Genomic DNA, 25,088 nt, shown 5'->3' with positions numbered 1-25,088 from the left:
GTGTGAAAAGTGAATGGGCCAAATTGAGGTGCATATGAAGACGTATGCTTTCTTCCAATTCATTAAATCGGGCTAATATGAATCAGGTGAATTGAGTTCTGCTTTTGGAAACTGGGTTAAGAAGGGGTGCACCGTTCCTGGAGGTACTGCAATACCAGGTCAATGCGTGGAGTGGACAGAGCAAGCTCTTTTTCCATCTCCCTGTTCTAAAAATCCATTTAATATATGGTCCCCAGATAGGGGACGTATCAGATATTAAACTGATAAGAACAGATACTACACTTGATCTTAGCCAAAAGGCCGAGAAGCGATAACCAGAATTGGTTTGGGCCTCGAGTGGCACCCTGGCCTATGCCGGACACATCTTAGGGAGAGAGAGCGAGAGGGAGACAAACCCACGCCTACACAAGACATTTTGTCACCCAAGCCAACCCTTGAAAAGGCTGCTTTGCAGAGCAAAAACAAGAAGAATGGTGCGTTTTGCAGCCGCCGCCCACTGCAATGAATCTGAATAACTCCTCCTTTAGGGCGCAAGCAACTCCCCTCCCCCTTGCAGTCTTTCCAATTCACGATACAAAAAGACGGACAGGACAGGTTGCCTGACTTTCCGTCACTGCCACCCTTTGCCATCCTTACCCGTAGAAAGCCCTTTCATCATCCCCAAACCCTAATCTTTTCCCTTTCCTTCCCAGCCCCCAAACCCTGCCCTCTGTACCTTTCTCACCACCCGCTTCCCTTCTCCTGTCATCCCCCTACCACCCGGGAAAAAAAGAGATTGCCCCCTCCTTCCACTAGCCCACCCTCCCACCCAAAGAACAACTTCTTCTGCGCAGCTTGTTTTCTAGGCAGCAGCGCTATTGTGATGTCATCGGGGGGCATTGTGACAAGCCGCCAGTGTTCCGTCTCTTCATGTTGTGCACAGTTCAAACGGAAAATACATCAACAGGCAGACTACAGAAAAGCTTACTATCAAAGGTTAGAGGGGGGCTTTCTCAGAGGGCTTTTTACAGTTTTTCTATTCCCAATTAGCCGTTTAAGTGTACTTATTGAAAGTAGTAATTCTTTCATAGGCCGCCCTTTCTTAGTATTTGACGTTCCTTATATTGCGGTATGAGGCTTCGCAGTAGGTTGCAAACATTCATCACCCATGACTGTCCCCAATTGAGCTCAGAAGCTCAATGTCTATCATGACCTCTCTTTTAGAATGTCCAAGAGCAAGCAAACTATTCCTCCAGGAGAGGGCGCCAACAGACTACTAAAGAGATCATCATTACTCAAAGAAAACCCCAAAAACCAATGCATGATAGGAATAAACAGGTAACTTTCTTTGGAGTGGAAGCGGAGAGATCGCACCAGATGCCAATTCTAGATCTTATCACACCTGTGGTCACTGCAGCAGCAGGTGAATCCACTTTGTCCAAAAGGGATCTATTCCATTCAATTGCAAATGATCTAGATAAGACAGAGAACTGCAGCACGGGGACATAGCCGAGTTGGTCAGGTTGAGTGGTGATGAGTTTGCTATTTGGATGAATAAAGAAAGTCAAAAGTGTGAAAGATAAAAAACAAAAGGAGGAAGTGTGAAAAGTGAATGGGCCAAATTGAGGTGCATATGAAGACGTATGCTTTCTTCCAATTCATTAAATCGGGCTAATATGAATCAGGTGAATTGAGTTCTGCTTTTGGAAACTGGGTTAAGAAGGGGTGCACCGTTCCTGGAGGTACTGCAATACCAGGTCAATGCGTGGAGTGGACAGAGCAAGCTCTTTTTCCATCTCCCTGTTCTAAAAATCCATTTAATATATGGTCCCCAGATAGGGGACGTATCAGATATTAAACTGATAAGAACAGATTTTTGATTTAATGAAGCTTTCCAAAGCACCACAAAAAATGCATGACCGAAGTCACACCAAAAACAGTGCAAAGGCTAGGATTCGTGTGGACCCCACCGTGAGGAGAGGGTCCCCAAAAATCAACCCCGTCCCTCCGAGCCAGAAGGCCACAGCAAGGGTCAGGGATCTTCGGTGCTCCCCCAAGCCGAAGCCTGGTTGAGCCTTGTCGTTGCTCCCAGCGTCCACCCAGGCATCTTACCCAAGTGGAGTAGAGAGCTACTAGTTATTGGTTTCGCAGCCGAAACTGCCCGGACCGTCAACCGGTGTTGGTTTCTCAGCCCAAGGCTAACCGGACCTCCAACCGGGTGTTGGTTTCTCAGCCGAAGCTGACCCAGACCTCCAACCGGGTGTTGGTTTCTCAGCCGAAGCTGACCCGGACCTCCAACCGGGTGTTAGTTTCTCAGCCCAAAGCTGACCAGACCTCCGACCGGGATTATAAAAATTTCCCTTCCTAGCCAGAAGGCCGGGATAGGGTAATATGCTCAAAAAGTATGAAAAGGCAAGGTACGGTGTGCTACAGAGCCCAAGGCTTGCCGGGGTCCCAAGCCAGCAAGCTCAGACTCACTCCAGGGTCGTCAGTCCTGGGGCACGTTGTACTATAGCCCCCCACCCTTACTCAGTCTAATAGCCTTGATCCTGGTAGGGCCATGTTTTCCTCTAGATGAATATACTATCCACCCAGAGTACTAGCAAGCGCAACCTTCCAGTGTGCAGTGTATCATTGTACTAAGGTGGCCTGGAGCTTAAACCACCTCTTCGAACAACACTACACATGATCTTAGCCAAAAGGCCGAGAAGCGATAACCAGAATTGGTTTGGGCCTCGAGTGGCACCCTGGCCTATGCCGGACACATCTTAGGGAGAGAGAGCGAGAGGGAGACAAACCCACGCCTACACAAGACATTTTGTCACCCAAGCCAACCCTTGAAAAGGCTGCTTTGCAGAGCAAAAACAAGAAGAATGGTGCGTTTTGCAGCCGCCGCCCACTGCAATGAATCTGAATAACTCCTCCTTTAGGGCGCAAGCAACTCCCCTCCCCCTTGCAGTCTTTCCAATTCACGATACAAAAAGACGGACAGGACAGGTTGCCTGACTTTCCGTCACTGCCACCCTTTGCCATCCTTACCCGTAGAAAGCCCTTTCATCATCCCCAAACCCTAATCTTTTCCCTTTCCTTCCCAGCCCCCAAACCCTGCCCTCTGTACCTTTCTCACCACCCGCTTCCCTTCTCCTGTCATCCCCCTACCACCCGGGAAAAAAAGAGATTGCCCCCTCCTTCCACTAGCCCACCCTCCCACCCAAAGAACAACTTCTTCTGCGCAGCTTGTTTTCTAGGCAGCAGCGCTATTGTGATGTCATCGGGGGGCATTGTGACAAGCCGCCAGTGTTCCGTCTCTTCATGTTGTGCACAGTTCAAACGGAAAATACATCAACAGGCAGACTACAGAAAAGCTTACTATCAAAGGTTAGAGGGGGGCTTTCTCAGAGGGCTTTTTACAGTTTTTCTATTCCCAATTAGCCGTTTAAGTGTACTTATTGAAAGTAGTAATTCTTTCATAGGCCGCCCTTTCTTAGTATTTGACGTTCCTTATATTGCGGTATGAGGCTTCGCAGTAGGTTGCAAACATTCATCACCCATGACTGTCCCCAATTGAGCTCAGAAGCTCAATGTCTATCATGACCTCTCTTTTAGAATGTCCAAGAGCAAGCAAACTATTCCTCCAGGAGAGGGCGCCAACAGACTACTAAAGAGATCATCATTACTCAAAGAAAACCCCAAAAACCAATGCATGATAGGAATAAACAGGTAACTTTCTTTGGAGTGGAAGCGGAGAGATCGCACCAGATGCCAATTCTAGATCTTATCACACCTGTGGTCACTGCAGCAGCAGGTGAATCCACTTTGTCCAAAAGGGATCTATTCCATTCAATTGCAAATGATCTAGATAAGACAGAGAACTGCAGCACGGGGACATAGCCGAGTTGGTCAGGTTGAGTGGTGATGAGTTTGCTATTTGGATGAATAAAGAAAGTCAAAAGTGTGAAAGATAAAAAACAAAAGGAGGAAGTGTGAAAAGTGAATGGGCCAAATTGAGGTGCATATGAAGACGTATGCTTTCTTCCAATTCATTAAATCGGGCTAATATGAATCAGGTGAATTGAGTTCTGCTTTTGGAAACTGGGTTAAGAAGGGGTGCACCGTTCCTGGAGGTACTGCAATACCAGGTCAATGCGTGGAGTGGACAGAGCAAGCTCTTTTTCCATCTCCCTGTTCTAAAAATCCATTTAATATATGGTCCCCAGATAGGGGACGTATCAGATATTAAACTGATAAGAACAGATACTACACTTGATCTTAGCCAAAAGGCCGAGAAGCGATAACCAGAATTGGTTTGGGCCTCGAGTGGCACCCTGGCCTATGCCGGACACATCTTAGGGAGAGAGAGCGAGAGGGAGACAAACCCACGCCTACACAAGACATTTTGTCACCCAAGCCAACCCTTGAAAAGGCTGCTTTGCAGAGCAAAAACAAGAAGAATGGTGCGTTTTGCAGCCGCCGCCCACTGCAATGAATCTGAATAACTCCTCCTTTAGGGCGCAAGCAACTCCCCTCCCCCTTGCAGTCTTTCCAATTCACGATACAAAAAGACGGACAGGACAGGTTGCCTGACTTTCCGTCACTGCCACCCTTTGCCATCCTTACCCGTAGAAAGCCCTTTCATCATCCCCAAACCCTAATCTTTTCCCTTTCCTTCCCAGACCCCAAACCCTGCCCTCTGTACCTTTCTCACCACCCGCTTCCCTTCTCCTGTCATCCCCCTACCACCCGGGAAAAAAAGAGATTGCCCCCTCCTTCCACTAGCCCACCCTCCCACCCAAAGAACAACTTCTTCTGCGCAGCTTGTTTTCTAGGCAGCAGCGCTATTGTGATGTCATCGGGGGGCATTGTGACAAGCCGCCAGTGTTCCGTCTCTTCATGTTGTGCACAGTTCAAACGGAAAATACATCAACAGGCAGACTACAGAAAAGCTTACTATCAAAGGTTAGAGGGGGGCTTTCTCAGAGGGCTTTTTACAGTTTTTCTATTCCCAATTAGCCGTTTAAGTGTACTTATTGAAAGTAGTAATTCTTTCATAGGCCGCCCTTTCTTAGTATTTGACGTTCCTTATATTGCGGTATGAGGCTTCGCAGTAGGTTGCAAACATTCATCACCCATGACTGTCCCCAATTGAGCTCAGAAGCTCAATGTCTATCATGACCTCTCTTTTAGAATGTCCAAGAGCAAGCAAACTATTCCTCCAGGAGAGGGCGCCAACAGACTACTAAAGAGATCATCATTACTCAAAGAAAACCCCAAAAACCAATGCATGATAGGAATAAACAGGTAACTTTCTTTGGAGTGGAAGCGGAGAGATCGCACCAGATGCCAATTCTAGATCTTATCACACCTGTGGTCACTGCAGCAGCAGGTGAATCCACTTTGTCCAAAAGGGATCTATTCCATTCAATTGCAAATGATCTAGATAAGACAGAGAACTGCAGCACGGGGACATAGCCGAGTTGGTCAGGTTGAGTGGTGATGAGTTTGCTATTTGGATGAATAAAGAAAGTCAAAAGTGTGAAAGATAAAAAACAAAAGGAGGAAGTGTGAAAAGTGAATGGGCCAAATTGAGGTGCATATGAAGACGTATGCTTTCTTCCAATTCATTAAATCGGGCTAATATGAATCAGGTGAATTGAGTTCTGCTTTTGGAAACTGGGTTAAGAAGGGGTGCACCGTTCCTGGAGGTACTGCAATACCAGGTCAATGCGTGGAGTGGACAGAGCAAGCTCTTTTTCCATCTCCCTGTTCTAAAAATCCATTTAATATATGGTCCCCAGATAGGGGACGTATCAGATATTAAACTGATAAGAACAGATACTACACTTGATCTTAGCCAAAAGGCCGAGAAGCGATAACCAGAATTGGTTTGGGCCTCGAGTGGCACCCTGGCCTATGCCGGACACATCTTAGGGAGAGAGAGCGAGAGGGAGACAAACCCACGCCTACACAAGACATTTTGTCACCCAAGCCAACCCTTGAAAAGGCTGCTTTGCAGAGCAAAAACAAGAAGAATGGTGCGTTTTGCAGCCGCCGCCCACTGCAATGAATCTGAATAACTCCTCCTTTAGGGCGCAAGCAACTCCCCTCCCCCTTGCAGTCTTTCCAATTCACGATACAAAAAGACGGACAGGACAGGTTGCCTGACTTTCCGTCACTGCCACCCTTTGCCATCCTTACCCGTAGAAAGCCCTTTCATCATCCCCAAACCCTAATCTTTTCCCTTTATTTCCCAGCCCCCAAACCCTGCCCTCTGTACCTTTCTCACCACCCGCTTCCCTTCTCCTGTCATCCCCCTACCACCCGGGAAAAAAAGAGATTGCCCCCTCCTTCCACTAGCCCACCCTCCCACCCAAAGAACAACTTCTTCTGCGCAGCTTGTTTTCTAGGCAGCAGCGCTATTGTGATGTCATCGGGGGGCATTGTGACAAGCCGCCAGTGTTCCGTCTCTTCATGTTGTGCACAGTTCAAACGGAAAATACATCAACAGGCAGACTACAGAAAAGCTTACTATCAAAGGTTAGAGGGGGGCTTTCTCAGAGGGCTTTTTACAGTTTTTCTATTCCCAATTAGCCGTTTAAGTGTACTTATTGAAAGTAGTAATTCTTTCATAGGCCGCCCTTTCTTAGTATTTGACGTTCCTTATATTGCGGTATGAGGCTTCGCAGTAGGTTGTAAACATTCATCACCCATGACTGTCCCCAATTGAGCTCAGAAGCTCAATGTCTATCATGACCTCTCTTTTAGAATGTCCAAGAGCAAGCAAACTATTCCTCCAGGAGAGGGCGCCAACAGACTACTAAAGAGATCATCATTACTCAAAGAAAACCCCAAAAACCAATGCATGATAGGAATAAACAGGTAACTTTCTTTGGAGTGGAAGCGGAGAGATCGCACCAGATGCCAATTCTAGATCTTATCACACCTGTGGTCACTGCAGCAGCAGGTGAATCCACTTTGTCCAAAAGGGATCTATTCCATTCAATTGCAAATGATCTAGATAAGACAGAGAACTGCAGCACGGGGACATAGCCGAGTTGGTCAGGTTGAGTGGTGATGAGTTTGCTATTTGGATGAATAAAGAAAGTCAAAAGTGTGAAAGATAAAAAACAAAAGGAGGAAGTGTGAAAAGTGAATGGGCCAAATTGAGGTGCATATGAAGACGTATGCTTTCTTCCAATTCATTAAATCGGGCTAATATGAATCAGGTGAATTGAGTTCTGCTTTTGGAAACTGGGTTAAGAAGGGGTGCACCGTTCCTGGAGGTACTGCAATACCAGGTCAATGCGTGGAGTGGACAGAGCAAGCTCTTTTTCCATCTCCCTGTTCTAAAAATCCATTTAATATATGGTCCCCAGATAGGGGACGTATCAGATATTAAACTGATAAGAACAGATACTACACTTGATCTTAGCCAAAAGGCCGAGAAGCGATAACCAGAATTGGTTTGGGCCTCGAGTGGCACCCTGGCCTATGCCGGACACATCTTAGGGAGAGAGAGCGAGAGGGAGACAAACCCACGCCTACACAAGACATTTTGTCACCCAAGCCAACCCTTGAAAAGGCTGCTTTGCAGAGCAAAAACAAGAAGAATGGTGCGTTTTGCAGCCGCCGCCCACTGCAATGAATCTGAATAACTCCTCCTTTAGGGCGCAAGCAACTCCCCTCCCCCTTGCAGTCTTTCCAATTCACGATACAAAAAGATGGACAGGACAGGTTGCCTGACTTTCCGTCACTGCCACCCTTTGCCATCCTTACCCGTAGAAAGCCCTTTCATCATCCCCAAACCCTAATCTTTTCCCTTTCCTTCCCAGCCCCCAAACCCTGCCCTCTGTACCTTTCTCACCACCCGCTTCCCTTCTCCTGTCATCCCCCTACCACCCGGGAAAAAAAGAGATTGCCCCCTCCTTCCACTAGCCCACCCTCCCACCCAAAGAACAACTTCTTCTGCGCAGCTTGTTTTCTAGGCAGCAGCGCTATTGTGATGTCATCGGGGGGCATTGTGACAAGCCGCCAGTGTTCCGTCTCTTCATGTTGTGCACAGTTCAAACGGAAAATACATCAACAGGCAGACTACAGAAAAGCTTACTATCAAAGGTTAGAGGGGGGCTTTCTCAGAGGGCTTTTTACAGTTTTTCTATTCCCAATTAGCCGTTTAAGTGTACTTATTGAAAGTAGTAATTCTTTCATAGGCCGCCCTTTCTTAGTATTTGACGTTCCTTATATTGCGGTATGAGGCTTCGCAGTAGGTTGCAAACATTCATCACCCATGACTGTCCCCAATTGAGCTCAGAAGCTCAATGTCTATCATGACCTCTCTTTTAGAATGTCCAAGAGCAAGCAAACTATTCCTCCAGGAGAGGGCGCCAACAGACTACTAAAGAGATCATCATTACTCAAAGAAAACCCCAAAAACCAATGCATGATAGGAATAAACAGGTAACTTTCTTTGGAGTGGAAGCGGAGAGATCGCACCAGATGCCAATTCTAGATCTTATCACACCTGTGGTCACTGCAGCAGCAGGTGAATCCACTTTGTCCAAAAGGGATCTATTCCATTCAATTGCAAATGATCTAGATAAGACAGAGAACTGCAGCACGGGGACATAGCCGAGTTGGTCAGGTTGAGTGGTGATGAGTTTGCTATTTGGATGAATAAAGAAAGTCAAAAGTGTGAAAGATAAAAAACAAAAGGAGGAAGTGTGAAAAGTGAATGGGCCAAATTGAGGTGCATATGAAGACGTATGCTTTCTTCCAATTCATTAAATCGGGCTAATATGAATCAGGTGAATTGAGTTCTGCTTTTGGAAACTGGGTTAAGAAGGGGTGCACCGTTCCTGGAGGTACTGCAATACCAGGTCAATGCGTGGAGTGGACAGAGCAAGCTCTTTTTCCATCTCCCTGTTCTAAAAATCCATTTAATATATGGTCCCCAGATAGGGGACGTATCAGATATTAAACTGATAAGAACAGATTTTTGATTTAATGAAGCTTTCCAAAGCACCACAAAAAATGCATGACCGAAGTCACACCAAAAACAGTGCAAAGGCTAGGATTCGTGTGGACCCCACCGTGAGGAGAGGGTCCCCAAAAATCAACCCCGTCCCTCCGAGCCAGAAGGCCACAGCAAGGGTCAGGGATCTTCGGTGCTCCCCCAAGCCGAAGCCTGGTTGAGCCTTGTCGTTGCTCCCAGCGTCCACCCAGGCATCTTACCCAAGTGGAGTAGAGAGCTACTAGTTATTGGTTTCGCAGCCGAAACTGCCCGGACCGTCAACCGGTGTTGGTTTCTCAGCCCAAGGCTAACCGGACCTCCAACCGGGTGTTGGTTTCTCAGCCGAAGCTGACCCAGACCTCCAACCGGGTGTTGGTTTCTCAGCCGAAGCTGACCCGGACCTCCAACCGGGTGTTAGTTTCTCAGCCCAAAGCTGACCAGACCTCCGACCGGGATTATAAAAATTTCCCTTCCTAGCCAGAAGGCCGGGATAGGGTAATATGCTCAAAAAGTATGAAAAGGCAAGGTACGGTGTGCTACAGAGCCCAAGGCTTGCCGGGGTCCCAAGCCAGCAAGCTCAGACTCACTCCAGGGTCGTCAGTCCTGGGGCACGTTGTACTATAGCCCCCCACCCTTACTCAGTCTAATAGCCTTGATCCTGGTAGGGCCATGTTTTCCTCTAGATGAATATACTATCCACCCAGAGTACTAGCAAGCGCAACCTTCCAGTGTGCAGTGTATCATTGTACTAAGGTGGCCTGGAGCTTAAACCACCTCTTCGAACAACACTACACATGATCTTAGCCAAAAGGCCGAGAAGCGATAACCAGAATTGGTTTGGGCCTCGAGTGGCACCCTGGCCTATGCCGGACACATCTTAGGGAGAGAGAGCGAGAGGGAGACAAACCCACGCCTACACAAGACATTTTGTCACCCAAGCCAACCCTTGAAAAGGCTGCTTTGCAGAGCAAAAACAAGAAGAATGGTGCGTTTTGCAGCCGCCGCCCACTGCAATGAATATGAATAACTCCTCCTTTAGGGCGCAAGCAACTCCCCTCCCCCTTGCAGTCTTTCCAATTCACGATACAAAAAGACGGACAGGACAGGTTGCCTGACTTTCCGTCACTGCCACCCTTTGCCATCCTTACCCGTAGAAAGCCCTTTCATCATCCCCAAACCCTAATCTTTTCCCTTTCCTTCCCAGCCCCCAAACCCTGCCCTCTGTACCTTTCTCACCACCCGCTTCCCTTCTCCTGTCATCCCCCTACCACCCGGGAAAAAAAGAGATTGCCCCCTCCTTCCACTAGCCCACCCTCCCACCCAAAGAACAACTTCTTCTGCGCAGCTTGTTTTCTAGGCAGCAGCGCTATTGTGATGTCATCGGGGGGCATTGTGACAAGCCGCCAGTGTTCCGTCTCTTCATGTTGTGCACAGTTCAAACGGAAAATACATCAACAGGCAGACTACAGAAAAGCTTACTATCAAAGGTTAGAGGGGGGCTTTCTCAGAGGGCTTTTTACAGTTTTTCTATTCCCAATTAGCCGTTTAAGTGTACTTATTGAAAGTAGTAATTCTTTCATAGGCCGCCCTTTCTTAGTATTTGACGTTCCTTATATTGCGGTATGAGGCTTCGCAGTAGGTTGCAAACATTCATCACCCATGACTGTCCCCAATTGAGCTCAGAAGCTCAATGTCTATCATGACCTCTCTTTTAGAATGTCCAAGAGCAAGCAAACTATTCCTCCAGGAGAGGGCGCCAACAGACTACTAAAGAGATCATCATTACTCAAAGAAAACCCCAAAAACCAATGCATGATAGGAATAAACAGGTAACTTTCTTTGGAGTGGAAGCGGAGAGATCGCACCAGATGCCAATTCTAGATCTTATCACACCTGTGGTCACTGCAGCAGCAGGTGAATCCACTTTGTCCAAAAGGGATCTATTCCATTCAATTGCAAATGATCTAGATAAGACAGAGAACTGCAGCACGGGGACATAGCCGAGTTGGTCAGGTTGAGTGGTGATGAGTTTGCTATTTGGATGAATAAAGAAAGTCAAAAGTGTGAAAGATAAAAAACAAAAGGAGGAAGTGTGAAAAGTGAATGGGCCAAATTGAGGTGCATATGAAGACGTATGCTTTCTTCCAATTCATTAAATCGGGCTAATATGAATCAGGTGAATTGAGTTCTGCTTTTGGAAACTGGGTTAAGAAGGGGTGCACCGTTCCTGGAGGTACTGCAATACCAGGTCAATGCGTGGAGTGGACAGAGCAAGCTCTTTTTCCATCTCCCTGTTCTAAAAATCCATTTAATATATGGTCCCCAGATAGGGGACGTATCAGATATTAAACTGATAAGAACAGATACTACACTTGATCTTAGCCAAAAGGCCGAGAAGCGATAACCAGAATTGGTTTGGGCCTCGAGTGGCACCCTGGCCTATGCCGGACACATCTTAGGGAGAGAGAGCGAGAGGGAGACAAACCCACGCCTACACAAGACATTTTGTCACCCAAGCCAACCCTTGAAAAGGCTGCTTTGCAGAGCAAAAACAAGAAGAATGGTGCGTTTTGCAGCCGCCGCCCACTGCAATGAATCTGAATAACTCCTCCTTTAGGGCGCAAGCAACTCCCCTCCCCCTTGCAGTCTTTCCAATTCACGATACAAAAAGACGGACAGGACAGGTTGCCTGACTTTCCGTCACTGCCACCCTTTGCCATCCTTACCCGTAGAAAGCCCTTTCATCATCCCCAAACCCTAATCTTTTCCCTTTCCTTCCCAGCCCCCAAACCCTGCCCTCTGTACCTTTCTCACCACCCGCTTCCCTTCTCCTGTCATCCCCCTACCACCCGGGAAAAAAAGAGATTGCCCCCTCCTTCCACTAGCCCACCCTCCCACCCAAAGAACAACTTCTTCTGCGCAGCTTGTTTTCTAGGCAGCAGCGCTATTGTGATGTCATCGGGGGGCATTGTGACAAGCCGCCAGTGTTCCGTCTCTTCATGTTGTGCACAGTTCAAACGGAAAATACATCAACAGGCAGACTACAGAAAAGCTTACTATCAAAGGCTAGAGGGGGGCTTTCTCAGAGGGCTTTTTACAGTTTTTCTATTCCCAATTAGCCGTTTAAGTGTACTTATTGAAAGTAGTAATTCTTTCATAGGCCGCCCTTTCTTAGTATTTGACGTTCCTTATATTGCGGTATGAGGCTTCGCAGTAGGTTGCAAACATTCATCACCCATGACTGTCCCCAATTGAGCTCAGAAGCTCAATGTCTATCATGACCTCTCTTTTAGAATGTCCAAGAGCAAGCAAACTATTCCTCCAGGAGAGGGCGCCAACAGACTACTAAAGAGATCATCATTACTCAAAGAAAACCCCAAAAACCAATGCATGATAGGAATAAACAGGTAACTTTCTTTGGAGTGGAAGCGGAGAGATCGCACCAGATGCCAATTCTAGATCTTATCACACCTGTGGTCACTGCAGCAGCAGGTGAATCCACTTTGTCCAAAAGGGATCTATTCCATTCAATTGCAAATGATCTAGATAAGACAGAGAACTGCAGCACGGGGACATAGCCGAGTTGGTCAGGTTGAGTGGTGATGAGTTTGCTATTTGGATGAATAAAGAAAGTCAAAAGTGTGAAAGATAAAAAACAAAAGGAGGAAGTGTGAAAAGTGAATGGGCCAAATTGAGGTGCATATGAAGACGTATGCTTTCTTCCAATTCATTAAATCGGGCTAATATGAATCAGGTGAATTGAGTTCTGCTTTTGGAAACTGGGTTAAGAAGGGGTGCACCGTTCCTGGAGGTACTGCAATACCAGGTCAATGCGTGGAGTGGACAGAGCAAGCTCTTTTTCCATCTCCCTGTTCTAAAAATCCATTTAATATATGGTCCCCAGATAGGGGACGTATCAGATATTAAACTGATAAGAACAGATACTACACTTGATCTTAGCCAAAAGGCCGAGAAGCGATAACCAGAATTGGTTTGGGCCTCGAGTGGCACCCTGGCCTATGCCGGACACATCTTAGGGAGAGAGAGCGAGAGGGAGACAAACCCACGCCTACACAAGACATTTTGTCACCCAAGCCAACCCTTGAAAAGGCTGCTTTGCAGAGCAAAAACAAGAAGAATGGTGCGTTTTGCAGCCGCCGCCCACTGCAATGAATCTGAATAACTCCTCCTTTAGGGCGCAAGCAACTCCCCTCCCCCTTGCAGTCTTTCCAATTCACGATACAAAAAGACGGACAGGACAGGTTGCCTGACTTTCCGTCACTGCCACCCTTTGCCATCCTTACCCGTAGAAAGCCCTTTCATCATCCCCAAACCCTAATCTTTTCCCTTTACTTCCCAGCCCCCAAACCCTGCCCTCTGTACCTTTCTCACCACCCGCTTCCCTTCTCCTGTCATCCCCCTACCACCCGGGAAAAAAAGAGATTGCCCCCTCCTTCCACTAGCCCACCCTCCCACCCAAAGAACAACTTCTTCTGCGCAGCTTGTTTTCTAGGCAGCAGCGCTATTGTGATGTCATCGGGGGGCATTGTGACAAGCCGCCAGTGTTCCGTCTCTTCATGTTGTGCACAGTTCAAACGGAAAATACATCAACAGGCAGACTACAGAAAAGCTTACTATCAAAGGTTAGAGGGGGGCTTTCTCAGAGGGCTTTTTACAGTTTTTCTATTCCCAATTAGCCGTTTAAGTGTACTTATTGAAAGTAGTAATTCTTTCATAGGCCGCCCTTTCTTAGTATTTGACGTTCCTTATATTGCGGTATGAGGCTTCGCAGTAGGTTGTAAACATTCATCACCCATGACTGTCCCCAATTGAGCTCAGAAGCTCAATGTCTATCATGACCTCTCTTTTAGAATGTCCAAGAGCAAGCAAACTATTCCTCCAGGAGAGGGCGCCAACAGACTACTAAAGAGATCATCATTACTCAAAGAAAACCCCAAAAACCAATGCATGATAGGAATAAACAGGTAACTTTCTTTGGAGTGGAAGCGGAGAGATCGCACCAGATGCCAATTCTAGATCTTATCACACCTGTGGTCACTGCAGCAGCAGGTGAATCCACTTTGTCCAAAAGGGATCTATTCCATTCAATTGCAAATGATCTAGATAAGACAGAGAACTGCAGCACGGGGACATAGCCGAGTTGGTCAGGTTGAGTGGTGATGAGTTTGCTATTTGGATGAATAAAGAAAGTCAAAAGTGTGAAAGATAAAAAACAAAAGGAGGAAGTGTGAAAAGTGAATGGGCCAAATTGAGGTGCATATGAAGACGTATGCTTTCTTCCAATTCATTAAATCGGGCTAATATGAATCAGGTGAATTGAGTTCTGCTTTTGGAAACTGGGTTAAGAAGGGGTGCACCGTTCCTGGAGGTACTGCAATACCAGGTCAATGCGTGGAGTGGACAGAGCAAGCTCTTTTTCCATCTCCCTGTTCTAAAAATCCATTTAATATATGGTCCCCAGATAGGGGACGTATCAGATATTAAACTGATAAGAACAGATACTACACTTGATCTTAGCCAAAAGGCCGAGAAGCGATAACCAGAATTGGTTTGGGCCTCGAGTGGCACCCTGGCCTATGCCGGACACATCTTAGGGAGAGAGAGCGAGAGGGAGACAAACCCACGCCTACACAAGACATTTTGTCACCCAAGCCAACCCTTGAAAAGGCTGCTTTGCAGAGCAAAAACAAGAAGAATGGTGCGTTTTGCAGCCGCCGCCCACTGCAATGAATCTGAATAACTCCTCCTTTAGGGCGCAAGCAACTCCCCTCCCCCTTGCAGTCTTTCCAATTCACGATACAAAAAGACGGACAGGACAGGTTGCCTGACTTTCCGTCACTGCCACCCTTTGCCATCCTTACCCGTAGAAAGCCCTTTCATCATCCCCAAACCCTAATCTTTTCCCTTTCCTTCCCAGCCCCCAAACCCTGCCCTCTGTACCTTTCTCACCACCCGCTTCCCTTCTCCTGTCATCCCCCTACCACCCGGGAAAAAAAGAGATTGCCCCCTCCTTCCACTAGCCCACCCTCCCACCCAAAGAACAACTTCTTCTGCGCAGCTTGTTTTCTAGGCAGCAGCGCTATTGTGATGTCATCGGGGGGCATTGTGACAAGCCGCCAGTGTTCCGTCTCTTCATGTTGTGCACAGTTCAAACGGAAAATACATCAACAGGCAGACTACAGAAAAGCTTACTATCAAAGGTTAGAGGGGGGCTTTCTCAGAGGGCTTTTTACAGTTTTTCTATTCCCAATTAGCCGTTTAAGTGTACTTATTGAAAGTAGTAATTCTTTCATAGGCCGCCCTTTCTTAGTATTTGACGTTCCTTATATTGCGGTATGAGGCTTCGCAGTAGGTTGCAAACATTCATCACCCATGACTGTCCCCAATTGAGCTCAGAAGCTCAATGTCTATCATGACCTCTCTTTTAGAATGTCCAAGAGCAAGCAAACTATTCCTCCAGGAGAGGGCGCCAACAGACTACTAAAGAGATCATCATTACTCAAAGAAAACCCCAAAAACCAATGCATGATAGGAATAAACAGGTAACTTTCTTTGGAGTGGAAGCGGAGAGATCGCACCAGATGCCAATTCTAGATCTTATCACACCTGTGGTCACTGCAGCAGCAGGTGAATCCACTTTGTCCAAAAGGGATCTATTCCATTCAATTGCAAATGATCTAGATAAGACAGAGAACTGCAGCACGGGGACATAGCCGAGTTGGTCAGGTTGAGTGGTGATGAGTTTGCTATTTGGATGAATAAAGAAAGTCAAAAGTGTGAAAGATAAAAAACAAAAGGAGGAAGTGTGAAAAGTGAATGGGCCAAATTGAGGTGCATATGAAGACGTATGCTTTCTTCCAATTCATTAAATCGGGCTAATATGAATCAGGTGAATTGAGTTCTGCTTTTGGAAACTGGGTTAAGAAGGGGTGCACCGTTCCTGGAGGTACTGCAATACCAGGTCAATGCGTGGAGTGGACAGAGCAAGCTCTTTTTCCATCTCCCTGTTCTAAAAATCCATTTAATATATGGTCCCCAGATAGGGGACGTATCAGATATTAAACTGATAAGAACAGATACTACACTTGATCTTAGCCAAAAGGCCGAGAAGCGATAACCAGAATTGGTTTGGGCCTCGAGTGGCACCCTGGCCTATGCCGGACACATCTTAGGGAGAGAGAGCGAGAGGGAGACAAACCCACGCCTACACAAGACATTTTGTCACCCAAGCCAACCCTTGAAAAGGCTGCTTTGCAGAGCAAAAACAAGAAGAATGGTGCGTTTTGCAGCCGCCGCCCACTGCAATGAATCTGAATAACTCCTCCTTTAGGGCGCAAGCAACTCCCCTCCCCCTTGCAGTCTTTCCAATTCACGATACAAAAAGACGGACAGGACAGGTTGCCTGACTTTCCGTCACTGCCACCCTTTGCCATCCTTACCCGTAGAAAGCCCTTTCATCATCCCCAAACCCTAATCTTTTCCCTTTCCTTCCCAGCCCCCAAACCCTGCCCTCTGTACCTTTCTCACCACCCGCTTCCCTTCTCCTGTCATCCCCCTACCACCCGGGAAAAAAAGAGATTGCCCCCTCCTTCCACTAGCCCACCCTCCCACCCAAAGAACAACTTCTTCTGCGCAGCTTGTTTTCTAGGCAGCAGCGCTATTGTGATGTCATCGGGGGGCATTGTGACAAGCCGCCAGTGTTCCGTCTCTTCATGTTGTGCACAGTTCAAACGGAAAATACATCAACAGGCAGACTACAGAAAAGCTTACTATCAAAGGTTAGAGGGGGGCTTTCTCAGAGGGCTTTTTACAGTTTTTCTATTCCCAATTAGCCGTTTAAGTGTACTTATTGAAAGTAGTAATTCTTTCATAGGCCGCCCTTTCTTAGTATTTGACGTTCCTTATATTGCGGTATGAGGCTTCGCAGTAGGTTGCAAACATTCATCACCCATGACTGTCCCCAATTGAGCTCAGAAGCTCAATGTCTATCATGACCTCTCTTTTAGAATGTCCAAGAGCAAGCAAACTATTCCTCCAGGAGAGGGCGCCAACAGACTACTAAAGAGATCATCATTACTCAAAGAAAACCCCAAAAACCAATGCATGATAGGAATAAACAGGTAACTTTCTTTGGAGTGGAAGCGGAGAGATCGCACCAGATGCCAATTCTAGATCTTATCACACCTGTGGTCACTGCAGCAGCAGGTGAATCCACTTTGTCCAAAAGGGATCTATTCCATTCAATTGCAAATGATCTAGATAAGACAGAGAACTGCAGCACGGGGACATAGCCGAGTTGGTCAGGTTGAGTGGTGATGAGTTTGCTATTTGGATGAATAAAGAAAGTCAAAAGTGTGAAAGATAAAAAACAAAAGGAGGAAGTGTGAAAAGTGAATGGGCCAAATTGAGGTGCATATGAAGACGTATGCTTTCTTCCAATTCATTAAATCGGGCTAATATGAATCAGGTGAATTGAGTTCTGCTTTTGGAAACTGGGTTAAGAAGGGGTGCACCGTTCCTGGAGGTACTGCAATACCAGGTCAATGCGTGGAGTGGACAGAGCAAGCTCTTTTTCCATCTCCCTGTTCTAAAAATCCATTTAATATATGGTCCCCAGATAGGGGACGTATCAGATATTAAACTGATAAGAACAGATACTACACTTGATCTTAGCCAAAAGGCCGAGAAGCGATAACCAGAATTGGTTTGGGCCTCGAGTGGCACCCTGGCCTATGCCGGACACATCTTAGGGAGAGAGAGCGAGAGGGAGACAAACCCACGCCTACACAAGACATTTTGTCACCCAAGCCAACCCTTGAAAAGGCTGCTTTGCAGAGCAAAAACAAGAAGAATGGTGCGTTTTGCAGCCGCCGCCCACTGCAATGAATCTGAATAACTCCTCCTTTAGGGCGCAAGCAACTCCCCTCCCCCTTGCAGTCTTTCCAATTCACGATACAAAAAGACGGACAGGACAGGTTGCCTGACTTTCCGTCACTGCCACCCTTTGCCATCCTTACCCGTAGAAAGCCCTTTCATCATCCCCAAACCCTAATCTTTTCCCTTTCCTTCCCAGCCCCCAAACCCTGCCCTCTGTACCTTTCTCACCACCCGCTTCCCTTCTCCTGTCATCCCCCTACCACCCGGGAAAAAAAGAGATTGCCCCCTCCTTCCACTAGCCCACCCTCCCACCCAAAGAACAACTTCTTCTGCGCAGCTTGTTTTCTAGGCAGCAGCGCTATTGTGATGTCATCGGGGGGCATTGTGACAAGCCGCCAGTGTTCCGTCTCTTCATGTTGTGCACAGTTCAAACGGAAAATACATCAACAGGCAGACTACAGAAAAGCTTACTATCAAAGGTTAGAGGGGGGCTTTCTCAGAGGGCTTTTTACAGTTTTTCTATTCCCAATTAGCCGTTTAAGTGTACTTATTGAAAGTAGTAATTCTTTCATAGGCCGCCCTTTCTTAGTATTTGACGTTCCTTATATTGCGGTATGAGGCTTCGCAGTAGGTTGCAAACATTCATCACCCATGACTGTCCCCAATTGAGCTCAGAAGCTCAATGTCTATCATGACCTCTCTTTTAGAATGTCCAAGAGCAAGCAAACTATTCCTCCAGGAGAGGGCGCCAACAGACTACTAAAGAGATCATCATTACTCAAAGAAAACCCCAAAAACCAATGCATGATAGGAATAAACAGGTAACTTTCTTTGGAGTGGAAGCGGAGAGATCGCACCAGATGCCAATTCTAGATCTTATCACACCTGTGGTCACTGCAGCAGCAGGTGAATCCACTTTGTCCAAAAGGGATCTATTCCATTCAATTGCAAATGATCTAGATAAGACAGAGAACTGCAGCACGGGGACATAGCCGAGTTGGTCAGGTTGAGTGGTGATGAGTTTGCTATTTGGATGAATAAAGAAAGTCAAAAGTGTGAAAGATAAAAAACAAAAGGAGGAAGTGTGAAAAGTGAATGGGCCAAATTGAGGTGCATATGAAGACGTATGCTTTCTTCCAATTCATTAAATCGGGCTAATATGAATCAGGTGAATTGAGTTCTGCTTTTGGAAACTGGGTTAAGAAGGGGTGCACCGTTCCTGGAGGTACTGCAATACCAGGTCAATGCGTGGAGTGGACAGAGCAAGCTCTTTTTCCATCTCCCTGTTCTAAAAATCCATTTAATATATGGTCCCCAGATAGGGGACGTATCAGATATTAAACTGATAAGAACAGATACTACACTTGATCTTAGCCAAAAGGCCGAGAAGCGATAACCAGAATTGGTTTGGGCCTCGAGTGGCACCCTGGCCTATGCCGGACACATCTTAGGGAGAGAGAGCGAGAGGGAGACAAACCCACGCCTACACAAGACATTTTGTCACCCAAGCCAACCCTTGAAAAGGCTGCTTTGCAGAGCAAAAACAAGAAGAATGGTGCGTTTTGCAGCCGCCGCCCACTGCAATGAATCTGAATAACTCCTCCTTTAGGGCGCAAGCAACTCCCCTCCCCCTTGCAGTCTTTCCAATTCACGATACAAAAAGACGGACAGGACAGGTTGCCTGACTTTCCGTCACTGCCACCCTTTGCCATCCTTACCCGTAGAAAGCCCTTTCATCATCCCCAAACCCTAATCTTTTCCCTTTCCTTCCCAGCCCCCAAACCCTGCCCTCTGTACCTTTCTCACCACCCGCTTCCCTTCTCCTGTCATCCCCCTACCACCCGGGAAAAAAAGAGATTGCCCCCTCCTTCCACTAGCCCACCCTCCCACCCAAAGAACAACTTCTTCTGCGCAGCTTGTTTTCTAGGCAGCAGCGCTATTGTGATGTCATCGGGGGGCATTGTGACAAGCCGCCAGTGTTCCGTCTCTTCATGTTGTGCACAGTTCAAACGGAAAATACATCAACAGGCAGACTACAGAAAAGCTTACTATCAAAGGTTAGAGGGGGGCTTTCTCAGAGGGCTTTTTACAGTTTTTCTATTCCCAATTAGCCGTTTAAGTGTACTTATTGAAAGTAGTAATTCTTTCATAGGCCGCCCTTTCTTAGTATTTGACGTTCCTTATATTGCGGTATGAGGCTTCGCAGTAGGTTGCAAACATTCATCACCCATGACTGTCCCCAATTGAGCTCAGAAGCTCAATGTCTATCATGACCTCTCTTTTAGAATGTCCAAGAGCAAGCAAACTATTCCTCCAGGAGAGGGCGCCAACAGACTACTAAAGAGATCATCATTACTCAAAGAAAACCCCAAAAACCAATGCATGATAGGAATAAACAGGTAACTTTCTTTGGAGTGGAAGCGGAGAGATCGCACCAGATGCCAATTCTAGATCTTATCACACCTGTGGTCACTGCAGCAGCAGGTGAATCCACTTTGTCCAAAAGGGATCTATTCCATTCAATTGCAAATGATCTAGATAAGACAGAGAACTGCAGCACGGGGACATAGCCGAGTTGGTCAGGTTGAGTGGTGATGAGTTTGCTATTTGGATGAATAAAGAAAGTCAAAAGTGTGAAAGATAAAAAACAAAAGGAGGAAGTGTGAAAAGTGAATGGGCCAAATTGAGGTGCATATGAAGACGTATGCTTTCTTCCAATTCATTAAATCGGGCTAATATGAATCAGGTGAATTGAGTTCTGCTTTTGGAAACTGGGTTAAGAAGGGGTGCACCGTTCCTGGAGGTACTGCAATACCAGGTCAATGCGTGGAGTGGACAGAGCAAGCTCTTTTTCCATCTCCCTGTTCTAAAAATCCATTTAATATATGGTCCCCAGATAGGGGACGTATCAGATATTAAACTGATAAGAACAGATACTACACTTGATCTTAGCCAAAAGGCCGAGAAGCGATAACCAGAATTGGTTTGGGCCTCGAGTGGCACCCTGGCCTATGCCGGACACATCTTAGGGAGAGAGAGCGAGAGGGAGACAAACCCACGCCTACACAAGACATTTTGTCACCCAAGCCAACCCTTGAAAAGGCTGCTTTGCAGAGCAAAAACAAGAAGAATGGTGCGTTTTGCAGCCGCCGCCCACTGCAATGAATCTGAATAACTCCTCCTTTAGGGCGCAAGCAACTCCCCTCCCCCTTGCAGTCTTTCCAATTCACGATACAAAAAGACGGACAGGACAGGTTGCCTGACTTTCCGTCACTGCCACCCTTTGCCATCCTTACCCGTAGAAAGCCCTTTCATCATCCCCAAACCCTAATCTTTTCCCTTTCCTTCCCAGCCCCCAAACCCTGCCCTCTGTACCTTTCTCACCACCCGCTTCCCTTCTCCTGTCATCCCCCTACCACCCGGGAAAAAAAGAGATTGCCCCCTCCTTCCACTAGCCCACCCTCCCACCCAAAGAACAACTTCTTCTGCGCAGCTTGTTTTCTAGGCAGCAGCGCTATTGTGATGTCATCGGGGGGCATTGTGACAAGCCGCCAGTGTTCCGTCTCTTCATGTTGTGCACAGTTCAAACGGAAAATACATCAACAGGCAGACTACAGAAAAGCTTACTATCAAAGGTTAGAGGGGGGCTTTCTCAGAGGGCTTTTTACAGTTTTTCTATTCCCAATTAGCCGTTTAAGTGTACTTATTGAAAGTAGTAATTCTTTCATAGGCCGCCCTTTCTTAGTATTTGACGTTCCTTATATTGCGGTATGAGGCTTCGCAGTAGGTTGCAAACATTCATCACCCATGACTGTCCCCAATTGAGCTCAGAAGCTCAATGTCTATCATGACCTCTCTTTTAGAATGTCCAAGAGCAAGCAAACTATTCCTCCAGGAGAGGGCGCCAACAGACTACTAAAGAGATCATCATTACTCAAAGAAAACCCCAAAAACCAATGCATGATAGGAATAAACAGGTAACTTTCTTTGGAGTGGAAGAGGAGAGATCGCACCAGATGCCAATTCTAGATCTTATCACACCTGTGGTCACTGCAGCAGCAGGTGAATCCACTTTGTCCAAAAGGGATCTATTCCATTCAATTGCAAATGATCTAGATAAGACAGAGAACTGCAGCACGGGGACATAGCCGAGTTGGTCAGGTTGAGTGGTGATGAGTTTGCTATTTGGATGAATAAAGAAAGTCAAAAGTGTGAAAGATAAAAAACAAAAGGAGGAAGTGTGAAAAGTGAATGGGCCAAATTGAGGTGCATATGAAGACGTATGCTTTCTTCCAATTCATTAAATCGGGCTAATATGAATCAGGTGAATTGAGTTCTGCTTTTGGAAACTGGGTTAAGAAGGGGTGCACCGTTCCTGGAGGTACTGCAATACCAGGTCAATGCGTGGAGTGGACAGAGCAAGCTCTTTTTCCATCTCCCTGTTCTAAAAATCCATTTAATATATGGTCCCCAGATAGGGGACGTATCAGATATTAAACTGATAAGAACAGATACTACACTTGATCTTAGCCAAAAGGCCGAGAAGCGATAACCAGAATTGGTTTGGGCCTCGAGTGGCACCCTGGCCTATGCCGGACACATCTTAGGGAGAGAGAGCGAGAGGGAGACAAACCCACGCCTACACAAGACATTTTGTCACCCAAGCCAACCCTTGAAAAGGCTGCTTTGCAGAGCAAAAACAAGAAGAATGGTGCGTTTTGCAGCCGCCGCCCACTGCAATGAATCTGAATAACTCCTCCTTTAGGGCGCAAGCAACTCCCCTCCCCCTTGCAGTCTTTCCAATTCACGATACAAAAAGACGGACAGGACAGGTTGCCTGACTTTCCGTCACTGCCACCCTTTGCCATCCTTACCCGTAGAAAGCCCTTTCATCATCCCCAAACCCTAATCTTTTCCCTTTCCTTCCCAGCCCCCAAACCCTGCCCTCTGTACCTTTCTCACCACCCGCTTCCCTTCTCCTGTCATCCCCCTACCACCCGGGAAAAAAAGAGATTGCCCCCTCCTTCCACTAGCCCACCCTCCCACCCAAAGAACAACTTCTTCTGCGCAGCTTGTTTTCTAGGCAGCAGCGCTATTGTGATGTCATCGGGGGGCATTGTGACAAGCCGCCAGTGTTCCGTCTCTTCATGTTGTGCACAGTTCAAACGGAAAATACATCAACAGGCAGACTACAGAAAAGCTTACTATCAAAGGTTAGAGGGGGGCTTTCTCAGAGGGCTTTTTACAGTTTTTCTATTCCCAATTAGCCGTTTAAGTGTACTTATTGAAAGTAGTAATTCTTTCATAGGCCGCCCTTTCTTAGTATTTGACGTTCCTTATATTGCGGTATGAGGCTTCGCAGTAGGTTGCAAACATTCATCACCCATGACTGTCCCCAATTGAGCTCAGAAGCTCAATGTCTATCATGACCTCTCTTTTAGAATGTCCAAGAGCAAGCAAACTATTCCTCCAGGAGAGGGCGCCAACAGACTACTAAAGAGATCATCATTACTCAAAGAAAACCCCAAAAACCAATGCATGATAGGAATAAACAGGTAACTTTCTTTGGAGTGGAAGCGGAGAGATCGCACCAGATGCCAATTCTAGATCTTATCACACCTGTGGTCACTGCAGCAGCAGGTGAATCCACTTTGTCCAAAAGGGATCTATTCCATTCAATTGCAAATGATCTAGATAAGACAGAGAACTGCAGCACGGGGACATAGCCGAGTTGGTCAGGTTGAGTGGTGATGAGTTTGCTATTTGGATGAATAAAGAAAGTCAAAAGTGTGAAAGATAAAAAACAAAAGGAGGAAGTGTGAAAAGTGAATGGGCCAAATTGAGGTGCATATGAAGACGTATGCTTTCTTCCAATTCATTAAATCGGGCTAATATGAATCAGGTGAATTGAGTTCTGCTTTTGGAAACTGGGTTAAGAAGGGGTGCACCGTTCCTGGAGGTACTGCAATACCAGGTCAATGCGTGGAGTGGACAGAGCAAGCTCTTTTTCCATCTCCCTGTTCTAAAAATCCATTTAATATATGGTCCCCAGATAGGGGACGTATCAGATATTAAACTGATAAGAACAGATACTACACTTGATCTTAGCCAAAAGGCCGAGAAGCGATAACCAGAATTGGTTTGGGCCTCGAGTGGCACCCTGGCCTATGCCGGACACATCTTAGGGAGAGAGAGCGAGAGGGAGACAAACCCACGCCTACACAAGACATTTTGTCACCCAAGCCAACCCTTGAAAAGGCTGCTTTGCAGAGCAAAAACAAGAAGAATGGTGCGTTTTGCAGCCGCCGCCCACTGCAATGAATCTGAATAACTCCTCCTTTAGGGCGCAAGCAACTCCCCTCCCCCTTGCAGTCTTTCCAATTCACGATACAAAAAGACGGACAGGACAGGTTGCCTGACTTTCCGTCACTGCCACCCTTTGCCATCCTTACCCGTAGAAAGCCCTTTCATCATCCCCAAACCCTAATCTTTTCCCTTTCCTTCCCAGCCCCCAAACCCTGCCCTCTGTACCTTTCTCACCACCCGCTTCCCTTCTCCTGTCATCCCCCTACCACCCGGGAAAAAAAGAGATTGCCCCCTCCTTCCACTAGCCCACCCTCCCACCCAAAGAACAACTTCTTCTGCGCAGCTTGTTTTCTAGGCAGCAGCGCTATTGTGATGTCATCGGGGGGCATTGTGACAAGCCGCCAGTGTTCCGTCTCTTCATGTTGTGCACAGTTCAAACGGAAAATACATCAACAGGCAGACTACAGAAAAGCTTACTATCAAAGGTTAGAGGGGGGCTTTCTCAGAGGGCTTTTTACAGTTTTTCTATTCCCAATTAGCCGTTTAAGTGTACTTATTGAAAGTAGTAATTCTTTCATAGGCCGCCCTTTCTTAGTATTTGACGTTCCTTATATTGCGGTATGAGGCTTCGCAGTAGGTTGCAAACATTCATCACCCATGACTGTCCCCAATTGAGCTCAGAAGCTCAATGTCTATCATGACCTCTCTTTTAGAATGTCCAAGAGCAAGCAAACTATTCCTCCAGGAGAGGGCGCCAACAGACTACTAAAGAGATCATCATTACTCAAAGAAAACCCCAAAAACCAATGCATGATAGGAATAAACAGGTAACTTTCTTTGGAGTGGAAGCGGAGAGATCGCACCAGATGCCAATTCTAGATCTTATCACACCTGTGGT

At 46.7% G+C, this 25,088-nt stretch overlaps 15 non-coding genes across 15 annotated transcripts; all 15 read right to left on the bottom strand.

Annotated features, from left to right (window-relative positions):
• Positions 1-121: 121 nt before the first annotated feature.
• LOC142282928 (U2 spliceosomal RNA) lies at positions 122-312 on the bottom strand. The gene has a single exon (XR_012744708.1). It is a non-coding gene; the product is annotated as a U2 spliceosomal RNA (small nuclear RNA).
• Positions 313-1,699: 1,387 nt separating this feature from the next.
• On the bottom strand, positions 1,700-1,892 carry LOC142282892 (U2 spliceosomal RNA). Its single transcript, XR_012744681.1, has one exon. It is a non-coding gene; the product is annotated as a U2 spliceosomal RNA (small nuclear RNA).
• A 2,189-nt stretch (positions 1,893-4,081) lies between these two features.
• Positions 4,082-4,272, bottom strand: LOC142282927 (U2 spliceosomal RNA). Its single transcript, XR_012744707.1, has one exon. It is a non-coding gene; the product is annotated as a U2 spliceosomal RNA (small nuclear RNA).
• A 1,387-nt stretch (positions 4,273-5,659) lies between these two features.
• LOC142282926 (U2 spliceosomal RNA) lies at positions 5,660-5,850 on the bottom strand. Its single transcript, XR_012744706.1, has one exon. It is a non-coding gene; the product is annotated as a U2 spliceosomal RNA (small nuclear RNA).
• A 1,387-nt stretch (positions 5,851-7,237) lies between these two features.
• On the bottom strand, positions 7,238-7,428 carry LOC142282924 (U2 spliceosomal RNA). Its single transcript, XR_012744704.1, has one exon. It is a non-coding gene; the product is annotated as a U2 spliceosomal RNA (small nuclear RNA).
• A 1,387-nt stretch (positions 7,429-8,815) lies between these two features.
• On the bottom strand, positions 8,816-9,008 carry LOC142282891 (U2 spliceosomal RNA). Its single transcript, XR_012744680.1, has one exon. It is a non-coding gene; the product is annotated as a U2 spliceosomal RNA (small nuclear RNA).
• A 2,189-nt stretch (positions 9,009-11,197) lies between these two features.
• Positions 11,198-11,388, bottom strand: LOC142282923 (U2 spliceosomal RNA). The gene has a single exon (XR_012744703.1). It is a non-coding gene; the product is annotated as a U2 spliceosomal RNA (small nuclear RNA).
• A 1,387-nt stretch (positions 11,389-12,775) lies between these two features.
• Positions 12,776-12,966, bottom strand: LOC142282922 (U2 spliceosomal RNA). The gene has a single exon (XR_012744702.1). It is a non-coding gene; the product is annotated as a U2 spliceosomal RNA (small nuclear RNA).
• Positions 12,967-14,353: 1,387 nt separating this feature from the next.
• Positions 14,354-14,544, bottom strand: LOC142282921 (U2 spliceosomal RNA). The gene has a single exon (XR_012744701.1). It is a non-coding gene; the product is annotated as a U2 spliceosomal RNA (small nuclear RNA).
• Positions 14,545-15,931: 1,387 nt separating this feature from the next.
• LOC142282920 (U2 spliceosomal RNA) lies at positions 15,932-16,122 on the bottom strand. The gene has a single exon (XR_012744700.1). It is a non-coding gene; the product is annotated as a U2 spliceosomal RNA (small nuclear RNA).
• A 1,387-nt stretch (positions 16,123-17,509) lies between these two features.
• Positions 17,510-17,700, bottom strand: LOC142282919 (U2 spliceosomal RNA). Its single transcript, XR_012744699.1, has one exon. It is a non-coding gene; the product is annotated as a U2 spliceosomal RNA (small nuclear RNA).
• A 1,387-nt stretch (positions 17,701-19,087) lies between these two features.
• On the bottom strand, positions 19,088-19,278 carry LOC142282918 (U2 spliceosomal RNA). The gene has a single exon (XR_012744698.1). It is a non-coding gene; the product is annotated as a U2 spliceosomal RNA (small nuclear RNA).
• Positions 19,279-20,665: 1,387 nt separating this feature from the next.
• Positions 20,666-20,856, bottom strand: LOC142282917 (U2 spliceosomal RNA). Its single transcript, XR_012744697.1, has one exon. It is a non-coding gene; the product is annotated as a U2 spliceosomal RNA (small nuclear RNA).
• Positions 20,857-22,243: 1,387 nt separating this feature from the next.
• LOC142282916 (U2 spliceosomal RNA) lies at positions 22,244-22,434 on the bottom strand. Its single transcript, XR_012744696.1, has one exon. It is a non-coding gene; the product is annotated as a U2 spliceosomal RNA (small nuclear RNA).
• A 1,387-nt stretch (positions 22,435-23,821) lies between these two features.
• Positions 23,822-24,012, bottom strand: LOC142282915 (U2 spliceosomal RNA). The gene has a single exon (XR_012744695.1). It is a non-coding gene; the product is annotated as a U2 spliceosomal RNA (small nuclear RNA).
• Positions 24,013-25,088: the final 1,076 nt, after the last annotated feature.

This window comes from Anomaloglossus baeobatrachus, unplaced genomic scaffold (genome assembly GCF_048569485.1).
Source record: "Anomaloglossus baeobatrachus isolate aAnoBae1 unplaced genomic scaffold, aAnoBae1.hap1 Scaffold_523, whole genome shotgun sequence".
Taxonomy (NCBI): Eukaryota; Metazoa; Chordata; class Amphibia; order Anura; family Aromobatidae; genus Anomaloglossus; species Anomaloglossus baeobatrachus.
Note: the sequence above shows the minus strand (reverse complement) of the source record. Positions and strands in the feature narration are given on the sequence as shown.